A 26,578-nucleotide genomic window follows, 5' to 3' on the forward strand; every position below is an offset into this window, starting at 1 on the left:
AGCTCAGTTTTTCACTCAACAAATTTAGGGTGCCTCTCATCTACCTGTCATCATTGTTATCTTCCCTGGGGATACAGCAGGGAAACAGACAAAATTCCCCACCATCAAGGAGTGCTGTCCAGTAGGGGAAACAGACAGTAAACTCAGGGGAGGAGGAAAGGTAAGACCAGACCAACATATATTTTTAAAGGATCATCTGGTTTCTGTAAGGGGCTGGGGTGGAAGCAAGGAGACCATTTAGATGTTGATGTAGCAATTTGGGCCGGAATGATGGTGGCCCATCATTGGTGAGGGTGAAGGTGATGAGAGGTGTTCATTCCTATCGACTTTATTGTGCAAAGCAGTATAGTCTTTGAAGAAGGAAATATCTGAGGAAGAAAATGGATTCTAGAAGGAAATGGAGAAGGGAGTAAAATATAAAAGGTCACTGGATAGGTGTTAGGGAGGACATTTGATTCAGCTGGAAAGACAGTTACAAAGTGTGAAAGAGCCATAAATTGAAAGAAATGTGGGTGATGAACTGAATCTACTTTGGTGTTAATCAATAGGCATATGGTTGATAACATTGGAATATTCTAATTACTTTTCATTTCTGGGTTATGTTTCTTTAAATACAACACCAGGCAAAGTGTGGACTCTGTGAGACCCAATATACACAGAGTCACACAGACTTACACAGAATGAAATTTGTCCTGTTTAACACATTTTGAAAGTGATTTTTAAATATTTTTACTCTTATGATTTTTACTCATAAATCTTTCCCTCTGAGATATATTAAGTTCCAACTCCTGCAAAGAAAATTAGAGAGAAGACAGTTTAGCTATGAATCAAACTAGAATCATGATCAAAGAGAGTCTCAGTAGATAGAATGTAGTATAGAAATTAAGTTAGCTAAGTTTGGACCTCTCAGATTAATCATTTCATAATTCATATTTTCAAATATTTACAGCTCATTGAGCAAGCCTATTTTCTTTCCGAGTGGAAAGATGCTTGGTGCTTAAGGGGCCCTGTGATTTAGTAAGGATAATTATGTGAAGTAAAGTACAAATGACAAGTGACTATTTTTGTGATTTTCTTTGCCTCCTTTCCAAACTCAGTAGAATGGTGAAGTAGGGGGGAAACTGGATGACCGTTTGAGCAGGGAGCAGGGGTTGATCTCTTTATTTAAAAATATTATGGGCAACAAATTATTCCTTTAAAATGGAAGTGTATTCAGAGTGTAAGCTCCATCACACCTCTGTGTGATGATAGTAATACCTCAGTTACCTAAAACAGTGGGCAATGGGGCACTGACAGAGAATAGAGGGGAAGTCCTAAAAACTTGGAAACAGGGGACTGGGGTTTGGTCCCATCTTTGCTACCATCTAGCCGTGTGGCTTTAAGAAAGTCACGTGGCTTCAACAAATGATGTTGGGAAAACTGGATATCTACATGCAAAAGAATGAAGTGCAACCCTTACCTTACACCATATACAAAAATTAACTCAAAATGGAGCAAAGACCTATATATAAGAGTGAACCCTATAAAACTATTATAAGAAAACAGAGGGGGAAAGTTTCATGATATTGGATTTGGCGTTTATTTCTTGGATATGTCATGAAAAGAACAAAGCAACGAAAGCAAAAAAAAAAAAAAAAGATTAACTGGACTACATCAAATTAAAAGCTTCTGTGCATCAAAGGACACAATAAACAGAGTGGAAAGGCAACCCAGAGAATGGGAGAAAATATTTGCAAGTGATCTATTTCATAAAGGGTTAGTATCAAGAATACATGAAGAACCCTTACAACTCAACAACAACAACCACAAAAGCAACCCAACTGAAAAATGGACAAAGGACTTGAATTGGTATTTCTCCAAAGAAAACATACAAATGTCAGTAAGCACATGAAAAGGTGCTCAACATCACTAATCACTAGAGAAGTGCAAATCAAAACCACAATAAGATACCACATCACACCCATTAGGATGGCTATTATTTTCAAAATGAAACAAAATACCAAGCGTTGGCAAGGATGTAGAGAAGCTGGAACTGCTGTGCACTACTGGTGAAAATGTAAAACGGTGCTGCTGCTATGAAAAACAGTAAGGTTGTTCTCTAAAAAATTAAAAATAGAATTACCATTTGATCCAGAAATTCCATTTATGAGTATATGCCTAAAAACTTAGAAACAGGGACTTAAAGAGATGTTTTTAAACACATGTTTATAGCAACATTATTCACAATAGCCAAGAGCAGGAAGCAACCCAAGCGTTCATCGACAGATGAATGGATAAGCAAAAGGTGGTATATACATACAATGGAATATTATCCAGCCATAAAAAGAAGGGAATTCTGATACATGCTGCGACATGGATGAACTTGGAGGATATTATGCTAAGTGGAATAAGCCAGTCACTAAAGGACAGATACTGTATAATTCCAGTTATATAAAGTACCAAGAGTAGTCAAGTTCATAGAGACAGAAAGTGGAATGGTGGTTGCCAGGGGCTGGCAGGAGGGGAATGGGAGTTGCTCCTTAATGGGTACCGAGTTTCAGTTTTGCAAGATAAAAAGAGTTCTGGAGATGGATGGTGGTGATGGTTGCACAACAATGTGAATTACCTAATGCTGTTAAACTGTATACTTAAAAGTGGTTAAGATGAAAAAATTGTTATATGTATTTTATCACAATCTTTTAAAAATTTAAGATAATGAATAGAAAATGCTTTCACAGTATAGGATATACAGAAAGTGCTCCAAAAATAACAAATGTTATACTTGCTATTTTATTAAATTTCCTGAATTGAGGCCCAAGATGGTCCCATTATGTCAAGTTCCTTTCTGGGGAAAAGAAAGCATGTGGTGAAATTAAGTCATCAGAATTTTTAGAAGTGCCTGACACATCATTTGGTCTCATTCCCTGGGGGAAAAAAAGTTACAATGCTTTGCCAACTCTTAGAATTCTTATTTCTAACATGAAGTGTTTGGACAATTCATTAAATCATCTGTAAGTTCCTTCATCTCTCATAGTTCTCTGTTCTAAGTCAATACTTTGTAAACTGTGTTCTGTAGTTCTAGTCCTCCAGGCAAAGGACACGCTAAATCACTTGAGTTCTGGATGCTTCGGTACACACACACGCACGCACACACATACACACACACCCTTGTTTCAAGCAGAGATGCTCGCATTTTCTATATTGAGGTTATGTTCAATATTTACTTTTATACAACATTTTTCTAATTTTAAGAAAATGAAAGCTCTGTTTCTAAGGAAGCCAGGTAAGTAAAATTTTCAGATAAATGAAATTTATCTTCTTCAAGTACAAAACTTTCATTTTAAATTCTACGTTTCATGAAAATCCTATAAAAACTGACCCTTGTGGGCTTCCCTGGTGGCGCAGTGGTTGAGAGTCCGCCTCTCGATGCAGGGGACACGGGTTCGTGCCCCGGTCCGGGAAGATCCCACATGCCGCGGAGCGGCTGGGCCCGTGAGCCATGGCCACTGAGCCTGCGTGTCCGGAGCCTGTGCTCAGCAACGGGAGAGACCACAACAGGGAGAGGCCCGCGTACCGCAAAAAAAAAAAAAAAAAACTGACCCTTGTCCCATACCTTCTAAAAGAGGATTCCTGGACCATAGTCTGATTGGTAAAGCTTGGCTTCACCAGGGACTGACATGCAGTGGACTATGCTTTACATAGAATTATAACCATGAGTTTCTATTCTCTTTTCAGGAAAACACAAGACTCTGAGCCCAAAATGAAAATAACTCCTACCAACCCAGTTCTTAACTTTTCGTCTGTCAGTGCCCCGTCAATCTTCATGGTACTGCCATCCAGGACCCTGCCTGGTTCCATGCCTCCAGCTCTGCCCAGCTGTTACCTCCGTTAAGACTCCCTTCAGCTGGCTGAATTCTTATCAGCGTTAAAAACTCAGCTCATGGCCCTGCCGCCCGCCCCTCGCCGTGAGGAGGAAGCGGAGGAGGAAGCGGCTCGGGGAGCTGGAGCCGCGAGCTGAAGCGCGGAGCGTGAGTGAGGGAGCAGAGCCTCCTGCGCGCCCGCCACCGCCTCCGCTCCGTAAGCGGGAGCCGGGGCCGGGCGCGGCACGCAGCCCGAGGCCCTCCCTCGTCGTCAGGCCTCGAGGGCAGCGCGCGCGAGCCAGGGGGAGGGAAAGCGAGCTAGCGAGCGCGGGGAAGAGGCGGCCGGACCGAGCGGGCGCCCGCGCGTGTGGCGTGAGGGGAAGCCGCGGCCCGCCCCCTTCGCCTTCCCTTCTCTCCCCTCCCCGCTCCCCCCGCCCCACCCCCGACCGCGGAGCAGCACCGTATCGGTGCCCGCGGCCAAAGTCAGTAAAAAGGAGCTCAACTCCAACCACGACAGGGCCGACGAGACCTCAGAAAAAGAACAGCAAGAAGCAATTGAACATATTGATGAAGTACAAAATGAAAGACAGACTTAACGAACAAGCCAGTGAGGAGATTTTGAAAGTAGAACAGAAATATAACAAACTCCGCCAACCATTTTTTCAGAAGAGGGCGGAATTGATCGCCAAAATGCCAGATTTGGGGAGGAGCAACGTTTGCTAACCATCCACGAGTGTCTGCACTGCTTGGGGAGGAGGATGAAGAGGCGCTGCGTTATTTGACAAGAGTCGAAGTGACAGAATTTGAAGGTATTAAATCAGGTTACAGAATAGATTTTTATTTTGATGAAAACCCTTACTTTGAAAATAAAGTTCTCTCCAGAGAATTTCATCTGAATGAGAGTGGTGATCCATCTTCAAAGTCCACTGAAATCAAATGGAAATCCGAAAAGGATTTGACAAAACGTTCAAGTCAAACGCAGAATAAAGCCAGCAGGAGGAGATAGCATGAGGAACCAGAAAGCTTCTTCACCTGGTTTACTGATCATTCTGATGCTGGTGCAGATGAGTTAGGAGAGGTCATCAAAGGTGATATTTGGCCAAATCCATTACAGTACTACTTGGTTCCAGACATGGATGCTGAGGAAGGGGAAGGAGAAGAAGAAGATGATGATGATGATGAAGAGGAAGAAGGATTGGAAGATATTGATGAAGAAGGGGATGAGGATGAAGATGAAGAAGATGAAGATGATGATGAGGGGGAGGAAGGAGAGGAAGATGAAGGAGAAGATGACTAATGGAAAACTGATGGATTCCAACCTTCCTTTTTTAATTTTCTCCAGTCTCTGGGAGCAAGTTGCAGTCTTTTTTTTTTTTTTTTTTTCTCCTTCTCCTCTTGTGCTCAGTTGCCCTGTTTCTGAGGTCTCTTTTCTCCTTTATACCATGGCTCACAACTTATTTTGGGGGGAAATACCTTGAGCAGAATTCAGTGGGAAAAGAATCTCTACCCCTTTCCGTTCCAAATTCATTTTTATCCCTTCCTGTCTCAACAAAAACTTTATGGAATCAACACCACCATGCTCTGTGGGGGAAAAAAGAAAAACCTTCTGCTCCCTTAGCTCTGCTGGAAGCTGGAGGGTGCTAGGCCCCTGTGTAGTAGTGCATAGAATTCTAGCTTTTTTCCTCCTTTCTCTGTATATTGGGCTCAGAGATTACACTGTGTCTCTATGTGAATATGGACAGTTAGCATTTACCAACATGTATCTGTCTACTTTCTCTTGTTTAAAAAAAGAAAAAAAAACTTTAAAAAATGGGGTTATAGAAGGTCAGCAAAGGGTGGGTTTGAGATGTTTGGGTGGGTTAAGTGGGCATTTTGACAACATGGCTTCTCCTTTGGCATGTTTAATTGTGATGTTTAATGGACATCCTTGCAGTTTAAGATGACACTTTTAAAATAAAATTCTCTCCTAATGATGACTTGAGCCCTGCCACTCGATGGGAGAATCAGCAGAACCTGTAGCATCTTATTTTCAATTGACATTCTCTATTGTAATTTTGTTCCTGTTTATTTTTAAATTTTTCTTTTTGTTTCACTGGAAAGGAAAGATGATGCTCAGTTTTAAACGTTAAAAGTGTACAAGTTGCTTTATTACAATAAAACTAAATGTGTACACACACAAAAAAAAACTCAGCTCATGTGTTCCAAACTTAAGGAAGCCACCCAAGCTGGGTGAAGTGCCTGTCCTTTCATCCCCAAATATCCTGTCCATCTGGATACCATATATACACATGTATACCCAGGCACTTACCATTTTTATTATCATTCTCTCTTTTTCAGTCTTCTCCTTAACTAGGTATATGCCCCTCAAGCCAAACTCTATGTTTTCTTCATGTCTGTATCCTCAATGCAGATGACAGGGCCGGAGTATTCAATATGTACTATTTAACTGACTAAAATAATTTTATGTCATCTTAAAATTTCATGGATAATTGACCCTTTTTTCATAGCCAACTTTCCTTGATGTCACAGTTGAGTTTTCTACCATGCCTCATCTTTTAGTTACACCTAGATAATTGAATGTTAACTCCTGTTAACGAGATTATTTAATGACATAGAAAAATACAAATGGGAATGAAGTAGGAAATCTAAATACAAAGCTGTACAAACTTCAGTAAAATTCTGTGAAAGCAGTGGTATATATTGTATATGTATGTAGAAATGATATGCACACACAATATGTATCTATATGCATATATATGGAAGTGCATCAAGAGTGTTAACAATGTTCACATCTTGTAAGGATGTCTACAGACACTTTAAAAATACATTTCTGAGACTTCCGGTTTCCAGTCCAGCATAAAAGGAATTTGGAAGTCACCACTCCATTCTAACAGGTGAAAAGCTGAACAAACTGAAAAATTAACAACTCTTCTTAGATTCATAAAAGAAGTGAGGTCACAGGAAAAATTGCTGCTCCCAGCATTGGAGAGACATGCAGATGCAGAGAATCACTATTTACTGAAGCAGAAACGCTTGAGTAGAAACCTCCACAGGAACCAGTGCTGGGGCTGGAAAACCTGAACTATAATTGATGAATTGCTGGAGGCTCAGTGTGGACCCGTCTGTGAGATAAAAACTCCAGGGGGACCCAGCCTTAGGGGGTCCCGACATTGTTGTGAGTTTTGCCTCCAGAGGCTTGACCAGGTTCTCACAGTGAAGGTCGGAGAAAAATCCACTCATGCTTCCTGTAGGGGGAGAGGGAAAGTGGCTGTTTTGAAAAATGCCAGAGCATTCTATTCTTCTTAACAAGGCCTGCCCTCAAGAGAAACTACTTTGCCAGATCCGAACCTATTGGGTTTTTGTCAGAGCCTAACTAGCCCAGGGGAAGGGAAACACCCAACTCTAGATCCCTCCAGTCCCTCCTAAGCCCCCCACCCCCACTTAAGGGGGCTGGGACTGAGAGGCACTTGTGAAGTTCACAGCCAAGGAGCACAGCCTCACAGAAAGCCTGAGACCTAATCACAGGACCACAGAACACCTCCCCTACCCCTACACCTCACCACCACATCACCAAAGGTCTCTTTACTGCCGTTCCTTCTACCCAGTAGTATATCATGTCCAGCTTTCAACAAAAAATTACAAGGCACACTGAAAGGCAAAAGGCAGTTTGAAGAGACAAAGCAAGCATCAGAACCACACTCATACATTGCAGGGGTGTTGAAATTAGCAGATATTGAATTTAGAACAGTTATGATTAACATGATAAGGGCTCTAATGGAAAAAAGTAGACAACGTGCAAGACAAATGGATCATGTAAGCAGAGAGATGGAAATTCTAAGAAAGAATCAAAAAGAAATGCTAGAAATCAAGAACACTGAAATAAAAATAAAGAATGCCTTTGATAGGCTCACTAGTAGACTGGACAGGGCTGAGGAAGGAACCTCTGAGAGTGATGATAGAGACTTCCAAAACTGAAAGGCAAAGAGAAAAAAGACAGAAAAACGGAACAGAAGATCCAAGAACTGTGGGACAACTACAAAAAGGTATAACATCCAAGTAATGGGAATACCAAGAAGAGAAGCGAGAAAGGAACAGAAGAAATATTCAAAGCAATGATTGTAATAGGGGTGGGGCGGGCGCACGCGGCCCTTAGCACAGGCCGTTTGGGATTGGCTGTTAGCGGTCCTGCTCCCACCAATGGGCAACATTGTGGTGGGCCCCTCCCCCTCCCCTTCCTCTGTATAAAAGGAGCCCGAATTCTGACTGGGGGAAGATGGTTCTTTGAGACACTCGTCTGCCATCTTCTGGGCCTGCTGCCTTTCTGAATAAAGTCATCATTCCTGGCTCCAACTCATCCCCCAATATATTGGCCTGTCGGGCAGCAAGCAGAGCGAACCTGGACTTGGTACCATAATGACTGAGAATTTCCCTAAATTAATGACAGCTACCAAATAGCAGATACAGGAAGCTTAGAGAACAGACAGGATAACGGCGGGGGTGGGGGGGTGGGGGTTATTAGGCATATACTATTCCAACTGAACAAAATCAAAGATAAAAATCTTAAAAAGAGCCAGAGGGAAAAAATGCCTACCCTCTAGAGGAGCAAAGATAAAAATTACATCCATCTTTTCCTCAGAAACCATGATGCAAGCAAGAAGAGCATGGAGTGAAATATTTGAAGTGTTGAGAGAAAAAAATGAATGCCAACCTAGGATTCTGTATTCTAAGAAGTTATCCTGCAAAAGTGAAGAATACTTTTTCTTTTTTTTCTTTTTTTGGCCACACCGCACGGCTTGTGGTACCTTACTTCCCTGACCAAGGATCAAACCCGGGTCCTCAGCAGTGAGAGCTCGTTGTCCTAACCACTGGACCACCAGGGAATTACCAAAAATACTTTCTAAGGCAAACAAAAAATTGAGAGAATGTGTTGCCAGCAATCTTGCTTTGAAATGTTAAAAGAAGTTTCTACAGAGGGAAGGTGTTGGTTCAAAACCAACAACCTGGAGCTTCCCAGGTGAAATCTGAAAGGGGTCCCCGGACACAGAGGGCGAGGAGAGATGGAAGGAAGAGGCAGACACTCCAGCCTGGTAGGTGGTAGGTTTAACAAGCACGGGAACTTGGTACTAAGGCTGTGGCCCCAGAACCATACCCCGGCCCCTCCCTCCAGGTAAACTGGCAGAAAACCACAACTAACCATATCCTCTATCTGTGTTTAGAGCGCAGGAACAAGAGTCCATCCACAGGAAAACTGCGACAAGCTGGTTCATCTTCACAAGCGGGACAAAGCTGCCCTGCAGCTCATTACCATCTCATTATAATACTAGGATCTCAGCCATCCGCACCAGAATGGCTCGACCCCGCTTTCCACCCAGATGCCAACAACCATACAAGGGCAGAAAGGAGGTGGCAGCCCAGTTCCAGGAAGAATCCTGCTTATTCCCAGAAAACCAATGCAGATGCCTCCCCCTCATTAACCTTGCCCTTAAGATCTTGCCTGAATCATCCCCTTGGGCGAGAAGTTGATTTGCGAACTAAGTTCCTGCTTCTCCATCCTCTGGTCATTGAATAACGGTTGCCTTGCTTCCATCTCAGCTTTGGTTTCGGTTTTGGCTGCACGAACTTGAATGGAAAAAGAACCTTCCCCTCTGAGGCTAGCTAGGGCTCAAGTAGGGGTCCACGCGACCTAACTCGGTAAGAAAGTTATCTTGAGGCTTGTCTGAGGCTTGTCTTGGGCACCTCAAGAGAAGTCCATCTCCACACCTGCCTGCCAGAATATTAAAGTTTATATAGAAGACTGAACAGAGCCCTGTCACACATACTGTCCAGATGGTCTCAGCAACAGATCACTCTCAAAGCTGCATCCTTGAAAATGGCTCCCACTGTGGGAACGGTGGGCAGAGCGTACATGCCAAGGACAGGGGTGGGGTGAAGAGCCTCCCATTTCCCTGGTCCTGTTCACACATCATCCGGTGGTCACATCCTCTGGATGACCCCCTCCAACAGAAGGAAATCGATATGGGTCAGAAACTCAGATCCACATAAAGAAAGGAAGAGCGTTAGAGAAGTAATACATGCAGGTAAATAAAAACTTTTACTTTTCTTATTCCTAACTGATTTCACAGATAATAGTTTGTTACAAATAACAATAGCAACAATGTACTTGATTATGTATGTTTATTATACATACAGTATAAGCATATACAATTGTATATATAAGCATATACACTTCCATATGCTTCTGTATGAGTGAGATAAATGACAGCAGTAATATAAGGTACAAGCAAGGGACAGGAGGAAGGAATTAGGAATATTTTGTTTTTATAAGGTACATGCACTACCTGCGAAGCAGTATAGTGTTACTTGAAAGTAGACTTGCATTATCTGTAAATGTACATTGAACTCTATCCAGGGCAACCACTAAAAAAAAAAAAAACTGAAGAAATATAATTGATATGCTAAGAAAGGAGAGAAAATGGAATCATATAAAATGCTCAATTAAAACCACTAATAACAGAAAAAGAGTGGAAGACAAAAATAGGAATAAAGAACAAGGGCAAGGAATAGAAGATAGAAACAAATATGGTAGATATTAATCCAGCTATATCAATAATCACTTTAAATGTCAATGGTGTAAACACACCAATTAAAAGATAGACTTTGACAGAGTGATCAAGAAACAAGACTTAAGGGAATTCTCTGGAGGTTCAGTGGTTAAGACTCTGCGCTTCCACTGCCAGGGGCCAGGTTCCATTCCTGGTCAGGGAGCTAAGATCCCACAATCCGCGTAGTATGGCCAAAATAAAAAAGATTTAACTATATGTTGTCTACAAGAAACCCACTTTAAATATAAAGACACATGTGAATTAAGATTAAGGGATGAGTAGACAAAGCACAGAGGATTTTTAAGGCAGTGAAACTAATCTGCATGACAGGTGTGCAGTAGACGCATGTCTTTACACATTTGTCCAAACCCATAGAATATACAACACCAAGAGTAAACCCTAAGGTCAACTAGACTTTGGGTTACAGTGATGTGTCAGTGTAAATTGTTGACTGTAACAAATGTTACTCTGGTGGGGGATGTTGATAATAGGGGAGGCTATGCATGTTGAGGGGGCAGAGGATATGTGGAAACGCTGTGAACTTTCCACCCCACTGTGGAGTGGAAATGGGAAAAACTTTTTACTGAATAATCTTAATATCTTTCTGCACTCTCCAAATTTACTGTAATGAGTGTGTGTAAACAAAGATAAAATATGCTAAAATTCTACCACCTCCCTTTTCCTAACATTTGTATGTGGAAAAATCAGTGACCCATCTGGCTTCTCCAAGTCTTGAGTTGTTTGATGAGTAACACGCTCCTCTTCTTTGGCACTGATTGAACTAGTTCTGCAATAAAAACATTGAGAAAACGGACTATGACCCTCCCAGGTTGGCATCTTCCTCTGGTCTGTGCTCCTAGGCCTCCCACCCTGTAACCAGAAGGATAATGATAAGTGTGACTTCAGGGCACTCTTATGCATGATGAAAAGCTTATTGAATTGGAAGGTGATGTTCTCCAAGTGTTTGCCACAGAGTCAGTAACAAATCATTAATATTTCATGGCTTTTCTGTTCATGTGTGAGGACAACTCCAATTGGTCTTCCTGAGGCATAAGAGGGCAAAGGCTGCTGGGGACTGCAGCATCTCCTCGGAAACTGCTGAGCTCAAAGTGGGACTTCACTCCACATATACAGGTCATCATAGACTCTGAGACATGGGTCAGACACCAAGATGTATATTTAGCCAGGAAGCATGTTTCCATGGCAATCTTAAACTCCTGCGTCTGCCTTCCTTCCTCCATCCGGTGTATTAAGTCCACATTCAGCCCCTGTGGGCTTTGCCCATCTGCTATGCAGCTGAGGCCTCAGCTTCTTTATGGGCTGCTGATAATCTTGGAAAGCTAGGGCAAAACCCAGACAATAATGTTCACAGTACTTATTTTGTGATTGCTTGACATTCTTTTAAGAGTCTGTTTTCAATTCAGAGACATTCAGAGAGATTTCACAAGGCAGGTCATTGTAACATTATTTGCAACAGCGAAACACTGGAAATCATCTTAATGTCCAACAAGAGGGGACTTGCCTAGATAGCTATTTCTTCAGCTAAGTACAAGATGAGGAAGTCAACTTGCATACAAAGTCCATGCTGTATGCAAAATAAGCACTAGAATCACATCCATTTAGCTGCATTTGCTTAAGTTGAATGCATTTATAACATAATCACACTGTACTCATTAAACTAAAAAAAAAAGGCTATATTAAAAACTTATTATCCAAAAAAAGGTATTGAAGGAAACAGAATAACTTCACTCTCCAAGAAAAAAAAAAAACCTTATTACTCAGGGGGCTTGTGTAATCCCTTTTTAATTCCCCTCCTCAAAATTTTCCTGCCATTTGCCAACTATGATAATAATTAAATATAAATTAAATAAATCACTATCCTGGTCTGCAGAATGTGCATAACCAGACAGAGTAAATGTTCACTGAATACTATTTTCCAGTCAGGCTGGATTGTCAGAGACTGATGGAATTGGCCAGCCTGGCTAGAATGGGACTGGTCACATGGTGAATGCAGAGTACATGGAAATATTGTCAGACCACAGAATTCCAGAGAGGGACAACACAATGCAGAGAGGACCTGATCCAAACCCCCATTTAACAGGTGCAGATGCTGAGGGTCAGGGAAGCCATACACTAACCCAATTCACAAGCTAGCCCAGAGGGGTGAGGACAAGAATCCAGGTCTCCTAATTGTCCATTCTAAGTGCATTCTGATGCTTTCTTTTTCAGAGAGTAGGAAACTGAGAAACAGAGAAGGTGGATGATTTGAAAGTGCAGCGTTGAGAAACATACACAGAGCATACAAGAAACCTAGCACACAGTGGAACTCAATAAACGTTTGTTGAATGCAGTTCATGCTATTATTTCAGATTTCAATTTTTTTAAACTTCAACTTTTTTTTTTTTTTTTGGCCACCCTGCACAGCATGTGGGATGTGGGATCTTAGTTCCCCAACCAAGGATCGAACCTGCAACCCCTGCATTGGAAGCACAGTCTTAACCACTGGACCACCAGAGAAGTCCCCAGATTTCAATTTTTTGAGCCAATATAATATGTGCTCATTGTAAAATAAATAAATAAATACTAAAGTATACAAAGATAAAAATTAAAACTCAATCCCCTCTATCTCACATCTAGAGGTAACCACTTAACCATTACTGACAGTTTGAAGACTATCCTTCCAGATATTTTCATATATATATAACTTTTAAACAAAAGTTGATTCATAATTTTTAAAAATATTTATTTGTTTATTTTGGCTGCGCCGGGTCTTAGTTGCAGCATGCGGGATCTTCGTTGCAGCGTTAGGACTTTTTCTTAGTTGCAGCATGTGGACTTCTTCTTAGTTGCGGCATGCATGAGGGATCTAGTTCCCTGACCGGGGATCGAACCCGGGGCCCCTGCAATGGGAGCGTCGAGTCTTACACACTGGACTACCAGGGAAGTCCCTGATTCATAATGCATTGACCTCTACATCTTTTTTTAATTTACTAATATATGAAAGACATTTTTCTGCATCTGTACACATGGATTGCTTTATTTGTTATAATGTCTGAATAATATTTGTCCGTCCATCTCTCTCGCACTACTACTCTCCCTTGACCAGGTGAGAAAATTAAAAAGAGAATTGTGGGAGTGGACATTTTATAAATGGTGCTGGGAAATTTGGACAGTCATCTGGAAAAATACAAAATTAGATCCATTCTTCACACCTTATGCAAGAATAAATTCCAAATGGGTCAGAGGTTTAAATATAAAGTATGAAAACATGCAGAAGAAAACGTGTGTGAATGTATCTAATCTGAGACTGGGGAAATCTTCCCTAATCATGACACAGAATCCAGAAACAGTAAGGCAAGAATGGATCAATTTGACTACATAATTTTTTTTCTTAATGGTCACACAAAAGAAAAAAAAAAGGAAAGGGAAACCATAGATTTAAAAAGACACTTAAGGGCTTCCCTGGTGGCGCAGTCCACCTGCCGATGCAGGGACACGGGTTCGTGCCCCGGTCCGGGAAGATCCCACATGCCGTGGAGCAGCTGGGCCCGTGAGCCATGGCCGCTGAGCCTGCGCGTCCGGAGCCTGTGCTCCGCAACGGGAGAGGCCACAACAGTGAGAGGCCCGTGTACCTCAAAAAAAAAAAAAAAAAAAAAGAAAGCCTTGGCAGAAACCTCATCAATCAAGCAATGAGGGCTTACCAGTAAGTTCCGTGACACTGAGAATCAGATTGAGAATTATTCATCAAAGAAGCCACTGTCAGTTCCTCACATTTAATATTCAGATTCACTATTTTCCTGTGCATGCCGTAGTTTAATGATCAGGGACAAAGAGTGACTTGAAGAACCCAGCATGTATTTTCTGTTTACTTGTCACAGATGCTAACCTGTCCTCAAGGTCTCCACAAAGCCATCCACCCAGAGGGGAGCTTGGTCTTCACAGAATCTGCACTACCTCAGGGCCCTGCTGACTAGTCAAGAAACTTAGGGAAATGCTATTGAGTGAAAAAACCATGGAGGGGCAGGTGCAGAGCAGGCACAGACGTGCTCCCTGATGAGTCCCCAGGGTCTAAAATGGTCAGCTAGGGGACTTCCCTGGTGGCCCAGTGGTTAAGACTCCACGCTTCTGCTACAAGGGGCATGGGTTCTACCCCTGGTCGGGGAACTAAGATCCCACATGCCATGCAGCATGGCCAAAAATTTTAAAAATAATAAAATAAAATAAAATGGTTGGCCAGGTATCATGTCTCTGCTTTGAAAAACCATTAGAGGAGCCAACAAATTTAATTTAATTTAATTTAAAATTTGATGACCAGAGCCTTTAAAAAGCATTTCCCTGTAGGGTCTCCATTTGGTCCCACAAACTTGAAGGCAGATACTGTTTTCCCCATGTTCTAAATGAAGTGACTGAGGCTCTGTCCAGGGTGATGAAGCAATGAAGGAGGCAGCTGGGGTCTGAGCCCAGCTGAATGTCTCTGAAACCCCTCCTGTTACTGCCCTGGGCTCAAGTACATCCAATGCCCATCCTGAGCTCCAGCTATATGCCAGGAACTGTTCTGGGTGCTCAGAGAAATGGGGACAGGACATAGTCCCTGAGAGATGGGACAAATAAACAGGCATGTCAAATCCTCCACAGTGGTTGTCAGCAGGGCACTCTACCATGGGGCGAGGCAGTGACACCAAAGCTGGGGCCTGAGAGATGACCAGAAATTGGTCAGACAAAGGGAGTGTTCTATGAAGGCTTTGAGCCCAAAACCTCAACCTGAGCAGTCTCCAATCTGACAGCCAAATAATATTCCCCTCCTATTTAGTGCTCCTGGGATTCATCTACTTCGCATTTTCACACTGCTGGGCAAATATTTTTTAAAGAACCATTTTTTCTAGGAAAAAAAATATATAATACACACATAGTATGTGTATGTATATATGTATATGTGTGTGAATGTGTATTTACATAAATATTCATATATATGTGTCTATAGACATGTAGAAATAGAGATATAGATCTAGATACAGATAAACTACATACGGAAGGACAAAAAAGCCATTAAATTCATTGAGTACTATTTTTCTATGTGGAACTTTAGCTAGTTTTTTCAGTTATTCAATTATTTAAGAAACACTTAAAAAGTATTTAATGAGCATCTATATATGTCAAGCATTGTGCTAGACAGTGAGGATACAGCAACAAATAAGAACCTGTTCTCATGGTACTTACATTCTACTGGGGGAAGCAGATACAAGTAAACCTAAATAAGCAAGATACTTACAAATTACAATAAGTACTAGAAAGTAAATAAAGGGATGAGAAAGAGGAAAACATCGGGGGCCACCTTAGGTAGAATGTCAGAGTAGACTTCTCTGAGGAGGTGATGTCTGAACTGAGACCTCGCAATTTCAAGAGCACTCCAGGTGGATGGGACAAGGATAAAGGTCTAAAGGCAGAAAAGAGCTCAATGTGTTAATGCTCTGGTCTTCAACCTTGGCTGCCCCTTTGATTACCCTGGAGAACTTTCTAAAACTACAGATGCCCAGGCTTCACTCAAGTGCTAGGTATTTTTTAAGTGCTCCAGCTGATTTTAAAATGCAATTAGATTGAGTATTACTGTGGTAAAGGATCAGAAAGGAAGCCAGTGTGACTGATGCACAGTGAATAATGGGAATTGAGGTTGGATAAATACACAGATGTAAGTCTGTGCAGGACTTTGTATGCCTTGGGAAGGAATGTGAATTTTATTCTAGGTGTGAGGGGAAACTATAGGAGCATTTTTCAGGGGCATGTCATTAAGTGATTCACATTTCTATAAGATCACCCTGATTACAGAGTGGAGGAGAATGGAGAGTAGACAGCAGGGGCAAGAGTGGAAGAAGGACCAATGTAGAGACCATCACAGTTGTTTGGATGAGAAGTGATGGTGGCTTAGATTGGGGAGGGGGCAGTAGAGATGGGAAGAAGTGGATGGGCTTAGGTTAACTATCTGGAGTTAGTTCAGACTTCACAGGTTTAAGGCACGGTCCTCTACGAGGCTCCTTTCACTTCAGACACCAGCCACAAGCTCCAGGGTTCTCAGTCCACCTGCACTTCTAACCAACTGGCTGCCTATTTGAGGGTTCCATTACACTTCAGGTTCAATAATTTGCTAGAACAACTCACAGAACTCAGGAAAATATTATCCTTAACAATTTTATTATATAGGATACAAATTAAGACCAGCCAAATGAAGAGACACATAAGGTGAGGTCTGGGAGAATCCCAAACGTGAAGTTTCCATGTCCTCAGGACGTGTCACCCTCCTGGCACATCAATGTGTATCACAAATCAGGAAGCTCACCCAAGCCCTAAGGCCCAGAATTTTTACTGTGTTTTCATTATATACGCATGATCAATTGAATCACTGGCCACAGAACAGAATTTAATCTCCAGCTCCCCCACCCCCAGAGGTTGAGCTGATATCAAATGGCTCAAGGCTCCAACCCTCAAATCACATGGCTGGCCTTCCTGGCATGGACAGCTCCTGTCCTGAGTCATCTCATTAGCATAAACTCAGGTGTGGTCTAAGGGACCCACCATGATTAACAAAGACATTCCTATCACGTGGGAGATTGCAAGGGTAGAGAGTCCCTCCCAGGAATGGAGACAAAGACCAGACAGTTCTTCATCACTGCTCTGGGGCCACTTACTGAGCTAGAGGAGCATAGGCCTGGTGAAGGTCATGGTCTGGATTCAGGAGTGTGGTTTTGCATGTGTGAAGTTTAGATTTCCTATTAGACAGTCACATGGAGATGTCAAGTAGGTAGTTCAATGGATGAGAATGGCCTCAGGGGTGAGATCTGGGCTGTGGATATAAATTTTACAGTCATCAGTACATTAATGGTACTTAAAACCAGCAGACAGGGTGAAATCACTTAGCAAGTTGGCATTAATAGAGAAGATGGTCCAGGTCTAAGCCCCAAAGCAAACCAGTTTAAAGTTATTGCCACCTACAACTCTGCTTTTCCTGCTGTCTCACCTTTATTTGCTCAGACAGCAAAAAATGAAAGTTTATCCCAATTGAGACAAGTCCCATCTTTTATACAGTACATACAACCTCTTCAAAAGTCACGTGTCACAGGAGCAAGGCTAGATGATTTCCACAGCGAGCACTGGGCTCAAGCAGGTGAGGTCTATTCTAAAACAGACAGTAAAATAAAATGAAAAGCAGTAATCCAGAATATTTGAAATAACATTTGGGATAAACCATGACATGTTCCTTTCACCAAGGTGAAAGTATGAAAGGATAAAAAAAAAAGATGAGTTTGTAATTTCAACAAAAAATGAGTTTATAATTTCTTTTTATTGATAATATTCACTTTCCATGCGATAACTGGGACTAAAATGATTACACTGTTTGAACTTTTTTTCAAAAAAGAAAAAGTTGCTTATTCCTTATTGAAAAGGAATTTCAAAGTTGAATTGATTTTTTCAACTTTTAAAAGTTAACATAAAACTACTGGAAATCCAGTAGATGAATTACCCTTGAGAGCAGTGCCAACTTAGGACCAGGATTATCAGGGTGATAATAAGATCTTCATCCAAAACCATCCCAAGGGTGGTAATAATAATTAATAATGAAAAGAGCAGTCAACATTCATAGAGTTCTTATTATATGCCAACCCTGAGGTAAGTATTTCACGGACATGATTTTATTCAATAATATTTTTAATACGTATTGAATGCATGCATTTAATTTTTATTTAATAATGTTTGTTAAACAATAACCCTAAGAAATAGGAATTGTTACTCTCCCATTTTACAAGTGAAGAAGCTGAGGCTTAAAGAGATAGAGTAACTTGCTTCTCTACAAGCCACAGTTGTTTAACCAAGATAACAAGGCCACAATTAGTAAGCCCCAAAACCAAGATACTAACCTAGTTCTGTCTGAAGATGAAGCTATAAGAGGTCCAAGAGTTAAAGGAGAGAGAGAGAGAGCCACTGATGCCCTTAACCATGTCTTGACTGTATGACTGCCTCACTGATGTGTGTTTTTTCTGATAGAAGTGATTTAGTACCATGTGCAGATGCTGGCAATGCCAAGATACCGAAATGTCTAGACCTCAAAACATCAGATTATCTATAAAAACTATTATGCATTCATCATGTATTATTTGTTGTTATATAAATACATCATAAATACAAATAGATAGTATTTACTTATAAATGAATGATTTCTTTATCATTGCTATAGTAATAAAAACTATCATGCATTAAGTGCCTTCTATGCCTCAGGCTCTTTACAAATATTTTTATTTAATCTTCATAGCACTCAGCGTGATAGATCTGATAATACCCTACAGAGAGCCAGAAGATTTAAAATTTGTCCAAGGTCACACAGTGACAGGGCTGAGATGTCTGGGTGCACGTTCTCTCCCACATAAAGAACTAAGGGTAGCAGTCCCTTAGCTCCAGGCATTGTTCAGAAGTATCTGTTTATCACTGATGTCAGTCTCTGCCATCTGCATTCCCACTTAGCTGCAGGTAATAAAGATCTCCCACCTATTTTATTAAACTGAATATATTAACATTATTTGAACAGCCATTACCACTCAGTGCTCTGATACAGAGATAGCCTCAGTGATTATTGACATGCATAGAGTTCTTTGCCTCCATGCTAAACCAAGTCACCCTGACATGCTTTTGTATATTTAATTTTTTGAAACTCATGTGTCTGTTTTTATCATTTTTCTGCCTCCTACCTCACTGTTAGGTTGTAAGCTGCCACACACATCTTGCTGATGTTCTTCCGCCTGCTTCTAGAGCAGAACTACCGACATTTTGTGCCTCATAATTCTTTGTTTGGGTAGGGGCTGTCTGTGTATTTTAGTATATTTTTCAGCATCCCTGGCCTCTATCTTCTAATGCCAATAACATCTCTCCTTTCCTCCCAGTCATGACAATCAAAAATCTCTCCAAATTATACAAACAGCTCATAAAACTCAATATCAAAAAAGCAGTCCAATCAAAAACTGGACACGGGTTGTTTCCATGTCTTGGCATCAAAAAACAATTGGCTTAAGAAGATGTGATACATATATACAAAGGAATATTACTCAGCCATAAAAAAGAATGAAATAATGCCATCTGCAGCAATATGGATGGACCTAGAGACTGTCATACAGAGTGCAGTAAGTCAGAAAGAGAATAACAAATATTGTATATTAACACATATATGTGGAATCTGAAAAAATTGGTATAGACTATCTTATTTACAATCAGAAATAGAGCCACAGATGTAGAGAACAAACGTATAGATACCAAGCAGGAAAGGGGAGTGGAATGAATTGGAAGATTGGGATTGACATATATATACTATTGATACTACGTATAAAATAGATAACTAATAAAGACCTACTGTATAGCACAGGGAGCTCTATTCAGTACTCTACGGTGACCTAACTGGGAAGGAAATCCAAAAAAGAGGGGATATATGTATACATATAGCTGATTCACTTTGCTGAACAGTAGAAACTAACACAACATTGTAAAGCAACTATACTCCAATAAAATTTTTTTAAAAGATGTGGTATATACAATGGAATATTACTCAGCCATAAAATAGAATGAAATATTATCATTTGCAACAACGTGGATGGACCTAGAGAATATTATTCTCAATGAAGTAAGTCAGACAGAGAAAGACAAATACTATATGATATCACTTATATGTGGAATCTAAAGAATAATATAAATAAATCTATATACAAAACAGAAACAGACTCGCAGACATAGAAAACAAACTTATGGTTACGAAAAGGGAAAGGAAGGGGGGAGGATAAATTAGGAGTATGGTATTAACAGGTACAAACTACTATACATAAAATAGATATGTAACAAGGAATTATTGTATAGCACAGGGAATTATATTCAATATCTTATAATAAACTATAAAGGAATATAACCTGAAAAAAAAAACTGAATCTCTATGCTGTACACCTGAACTAACGCAATATTGTAAATCAACTATACTTCAATTTAAATAAATGTCTCCAGACATTGTCAAATGTCATCTGGTGGAGGGAGAGGCAAAATCACCCCCAGTTAAGAACCAGTTTTTAGGCGTGTACATACACACACACACACACACACACACACACCCATACCTCTAATGTGTTTCACAATGCTGTTTAAAGGAGGAAACAGACAGCCAGGCTTTCTAGACAAAAACACAAAGTTAAATTAGATGAACTCAAGTAGTATTGTGAGGAAACCACTCTGAGTACAATGTGTGAACTTTAGCGCATGAAGCCTGTAACACGTTTTTTGCTCAGAGGCCTGTTTTATTGTATATATATTTTATATTTCCAGCATATCCTTCTGAAGAGCTGAGGTCCTCAGATAAGTGACCATATAAAAGAAAATTTACTACGTATGCCACTATGGTGATCACCCATGCTTCTATCATATTACTTGAATAGTTAGTCTGCAAAGCAAATAATTATCTCTAAATCTCCACTTCTCCTACAACTGAAAAATCCTATAACGTTTCCATTGTCCCTGAATCAATACTTGTTAATTAAAAAAAAAAACTAGTTAAAATGTTACTGTCAAATTTATTATTCCTTCTCATGTATTAGCCCACCCACTCGTAAGAACTACCTGATATAATACTTCACTGATGCTTCTTTGCACAGATATCTCTACCTGTTCAAATTCTGACTCTCAGGTAGACTCGCTCTGAGAAAGTCTGTGAGGCAAACAGCATGACGGTCTCCATCATTTTGAAACTTGCTGCCGATGTGCATTTTCCCGTGCTGACAGCAGCATTCCAAAAGAATCAATTTCTTTCTCATAAGAACTTGGTCAATTTTTTCCTGCTCTTCAGATGTCATCTTGTCAAAAAATGAAACCACTGGGAGTCATTTCTATATGCCGTTCTTTGCACTATTTAGCTGTCTGGGGTTACTGACTGGAAAATAAATCCTTATCCATGGTAATGATGGAATGGCTGGGTCATAAGATGCCCGGGTTTTCAACTTTAAGATATGATACCATTTTGTTCTCCAAATGGCTGAACCCATTAGAAATTCCAGTAACAGCGTTTTAGAGGTGTAGCTACTTCTTACACAAAGGGGTGTTTAGTTTTACTAATAACCTTTAGAAGTACACATTACACTTGACATTCTTTTCAATCCATGGAAGATTTTTACCCATCCAAAGAATTTGCTGACAGATACATGTGCTTCCACGCGCTCTCTGACCACTCTGCTCAGGGGATATCACATCTGCCAATCAATGGCTTGCATAAGTTCAAGACCGGAGTTCCAGTACGACTGATCTGAATCTCGACCTCCGCCCTGAGTTAACTCCAAATGACCTGTCTTTTTTGCCATTCATTGCTAGTTGGAAAATGACTGATGAGATTAAATACTTGATTTTTCCAGAATCCAGAATCATGTATCTGAGTCGTGAGTATACCTGTGGTAGAGAATTGGGTGACCATGAAAGATGTGTGACCCCCCTCTGGAGTGCAGAGTTTTTGTGGGGAAGTGTCTGTCCAGGAAGCACTACATTCCCCAGTTTCTAGACAGGACTAGTTCTTACCTAGGAGATAGGAGCAGAAGTGACGTTGTCTCCTGCAGGTTAAAGTGATTCAGACACACATGTGACTTCCACCCAATCCCTCTCCCCATGCCATCAGCTGAACGAAAAGAACTCTGGGCACCTGGTGGAGATGGAAGGAACGAGGACCCTGAATAACCACATGGGAAGCTTTCCAACCAGTTTGGACTGGGAACTGAGAAATATATTTTTATTGTGTTAATCCACTGAAAATCAGTGTTAATCTGTTGCAGGAGCCAATATCACCCAAATTAATACAGAAACCATATGCAGCTAAAGGAGACTTTATGTATGGACAAATTTGTATTTGCCCTTTTAATAAAAGCAGTATACATATTTGTATTTCTCAAGTGCACAGATGCAGGAGGCAAGGGTCAAAAGCCAGCATCTACTGCTTGCTATTTATCCAAAGGAGTTGAAAATGTGTCTACACAAAAACCTGCACATGGATGTTTATAGCAACAGCTTTATTCATAATTGCCAAAACTTGGAAGCAACCCAGATGTCCTTCAGCAGGTGACTAGATAGATAAACTGTGGTACATCCAGACAATGGAATATAATTCAGCACTAAAAGAAATAAACTATCAGCCATGAAAACCATGGAGGAAACTTAAATGCATGTTACTAAGTGAAAGAAGCCAATCTGAAAAGGATACATACTGCATGATTCCAACTATGTGACATACTAGAAAAGATAACGATGGAGAGATTAAAAAGATCAGTGGTTGTCAGGGGCTGAGGCGGGGGAAGGGATGAAAGGCAGAGCATAGAGGATTTTTAGGGCAAAGAAACTACTCTGTATGATACTGTAATGGTAGATACATGTCATTATACATGTGTCCAAACCCAGAGAACGTACAACAGCAAGAGTGAACCCTAATGTAACCTATGGACTTTGAGTGATTATGATGTGTCAAAGTAGGTTCATCAGTTGTAACAAATGTACCACTCTGATGGGGGTTGTTGATAATAGGGAAGCTATACATCTGTGGCGGCCAGGGGCATGTGGGCCTTCCTCTCAGTTGTGCTGCAAACTAAAACTGCTCTAAAAAATGAAGCCTATTTAAAAATACGAACTATAGGGGGAAAAGTCAGCCCCTTTGGATTTGCTCTTAACCCCTCTTGGACCCAAGGCCTTTGGATCGTGAGAGCAGTAAAGTCACTGGTCCAGTGCTGAACACCCAGTAGTACATATTAAATGTCAATTTCCCTCATCTCCTCAGTTCTTAACAGCTAACAGAATAATGGATGCTACTCAGATACTGGACATCATGGAGGCATTATCCAATGGGAAGAATATAGCCACCTACCACTTAATCAAAAGTGAAAACAGAAAAAGGAAGCCTATAGGAGGAGAAGGCACGGAAAATTTTCTTGGCCACAAGTAGGCAGAAACACCATCTGCTCTTGTATGATTCTGCTGTTGCTTTTAGGGTGTGGTTACTGTAAGACCTTAATATTGTTTTGCTCGTTTTAGAATCATTTTAAGGAAGTAAAGCCTAGTTTACAATATGCTTTTACGTCACCTTATGGATTTACTTTGTGTTCATCATTTAAAAAATAGTTTTGATAATACAACCTTTCGAATGTTTCCAAAAGCAATCCTTAGAGAGATGCTGCGTTATCCCCCTACTTTTTCCTTCAATTGAAGGCTCTATTCCTGACCAATATGCCAGCAATATAGGGCGTGTGTCTTTTTATCTTTATTTTTTTTTTACTATGTGCAAAATCATGCATACACTTTATAAAAATAAATTCAGATAGTAAAGAAATGTGAAAGAAAAACAGACAGAATGGGATCATGTTATACACTTAGTTTGGCAGCTTGTTTTCTGGATTAAACTATTTGTCTTGGGCATCTCTTCATGGACATCCTTCCCATGACAAGCACCCTCAGTACATTTAAAGACCTGAGATCTCACTTTAGAGACAGGAGTTAACGGATGTTAATTCAGGATTCCTTTAACCCTGTCTGCCTATTATTCCAGCCCACTTCACATGAGTGTGGGCAGAAACAGCCAGGTCCAAGGAACTCATCTGGGCAGAGATGTAGCCAAAGAGGGAAGAGTTTTACAACTTTGATCATGGCTAGCTCTCCTACAAGGGACTCTTTGTAGCAGAAGTCTACAAGTCAACATTGCCAGGGATGAGATGCTAATCACTTGAGCATGACAGTAGCAGACCACATGGCAAGAAGCCGTCTACCATAGAGCTTCTGGATGTGTCACTCTAAGATCAGAGACTTAAACTAGGCAGCAAGGCTGAGCCCCAGCCATGGACAGGATGCACATGTTTGAGGGTCCCTTCTGCACACACAATGGTCTTACAGCTATTGTCCATCACAAGAAGTACTTAAATAGAGGCGATCTCTCCAGGAGGGTGAAATGGAATACAGCAGCTGCTCTCAGATCACTGTATTTCCTGGAGGTTCCTGCTTCATTCCCTAAGATCGCTGGGCATTGGCCAGGAGGATGTCACCCAGTGGCCAGATTGCCTGTTTCAACAGTGACACTGTGTGGCAAGACTGGTAACAACAACCAAAAATCCTGGCTAAAGATGATAGTATCCAGGAATCATGGAGTATCCCTGGCGAGATGAGGAGAGAGGATAGCAGGAGAAGAAAAAAATACATTCTCACTGGAGGCATTATGGGATAATGGATGACTTATGTTAAATATTAAAATAAATGGTACATCTCAAGCTGATGAATAAGAAGAAAAATAACAAAGGCAGCTGCCTTCTGCTATATATCCTCTGTGATTCAGGCATGTGAGGTTCTTTGAATGTCACCTCATCTACTCTTCACAGCAAAACTTATATAAGATGTGTACTTATTTTCATTACTTGGAGGAACCATAAAGTTGGAAAAGTTAAGGAACTTGCCCAAGTTTACACTTGCCAAGATGTGCTAAACTGGCTGTTCAAACCTAAAACACTCTACTCCCCAACCCAGGTTCTCTTCATGATTCCAGAGAATATGGGGGAAATGAAAGTCACCGATGACCTCCAAAGGGAAGGGAGGAGTCTCTCATTACTTTCTCTGACCCATGTAGGTGTGGAGGGGTCAGGAAAGACCTAAGAGATTCCACGAACCCAAGGAAAGCATCCCTATCAACTGAGAATCTCAGTTTCAGACATCATCATCTCTAGCCCAAACCTTACAAAATATCTATGCATTTTTCACCTCCAATTTCTCATTGAGTCTCATAAAAATTGATAGCAAAATGTATCAATAAATAGTACTCTTCTTACTATTCTATGTCATACTGATTTTCTGGGCACAATGCCCAACTTGGTTTAATTTATCTTTATTAATTAAGCTAGAGCTTTGTAAAGTATGGTTGTTTTATTAAATTGATGTGACCTAGCCAGCTGCTACTAGTACAAATGCGTGTGGCAGTAGAAAGAGTTGTCACAGAGGAAATATTCTATTTCTTATCTCCTCTAATAGCCCAACAAAACCCAATGCAAAGAAATCTCATCCTGATGTTTAACCCTTCTCCTCCTCCTCCTCCTTGAGCTTTGATGGGACTGGGGATATGTTAATCTGGGATCATTTGGTTGCAAGGAAGGAAAACACATCAAGCTAGTCCATAGTAAATCATGGGTTTGCTCTAAAATAATCTTTTCTCAATTTTACTCCATAGGAACATAATGGACTTAGAAAGTGGCAAGTGTCCAAAATTTCTATAACAGACTCAGTGTTTATGAAATCAAGCCTCACAGTTTAAAAGCTAAGGTGTAGCTGATGGAAATCAGGAGTCAGGAAGAGGTGAGTGGAGGTAGAAGGAAGAGGAGTGAGAATATACTTGTACAATATGGGAAGAAAAGTGATACCATTAGCAATTAATGGAATGAAAGAGGTTAAAATGAAAACAATAGAGGGGAAAAATGATGGTATAACTGGAAGGGGAGGAGGGGGCAGGGAAGATAGATAGTAGTGTGTGGGAGTTAGCTACTGCTGCGTAACATATCACCCCAAAACTCAGTGGCTTAATACAATCATCATTTATGATCACTTACTCATTTGCAGGTGAGCCAGATTTCAGCTGATCTAAGCTGGGTCTGGCTAGATGGTTTTGCTTCCCTCTGTGGGTCTACGAGTCAACTGGGAGAGCTTTGTCCCGCATCTTTTATCCTTCTGAGACCAGCAGGCTAGCGAGGTGCTGACAGAGGTACTTGAGGGCAAACCCTACTGCACAAGCACTTTTCTAATCCCTGCTTACATCATGTCTGCGAACATCCCATTAGCCAAAGGACACCATATGGCTGAGCCCAAAGTCAGAGGGTGAAGAGTAGAGGTGGGAGGATCTGCAGAGCCCCATGGCAGTGGGCATGGAGATAGGGAGGGGGTGAAGGACTAGAACCAATGGAGGCAGGAAAGGTGGGTGACGGTAGAGGTGAACTAAGTTCTCATATAGGTGAACTAAATACTACCAAAGCAGAAACCAAGAAACAATACTCCATAGGATGGATGGTGTAGTGGTACAAGTCTGTTATTTAGAGAACCAAATTAACACTCAGAGAACTAAAAATTGAA

At 40.9% G+C, this 26,578-nt stretch overlaps 1 pseudogene across 1 annotated transcript; it reads left to right on the plus strand.

Annotated features, from left to right (window-relative positions):
• The first annotated feature begins 267 nt into the window (after positions 1–267).
• LOC307049539 (protein SET-like) lies at positions 268–5,283 on the plus strand (annotated as a pseudogene). The gene is made up of 3 exons: positions 268–287; positions 3,917–4,007; positions 4,091–5,283. The product of its transcript is annotated as a protein SET-like (transcript).
• Positions 5,284–26,578: the final 21,295 nt, after the last annotated feature.

Source organism: Hyperoodon ampullatus (genome assembly GCF_949752795.1).
Source record: "Hyperoodon ampullatus genome assembly, chromosome: 3".
NCBI lineage: Eukaryota > Metazoa > Chordata > Mammalia > Artiodactyla > Ziphiidae > Hyperoodon > Hyperoodon ampullatus.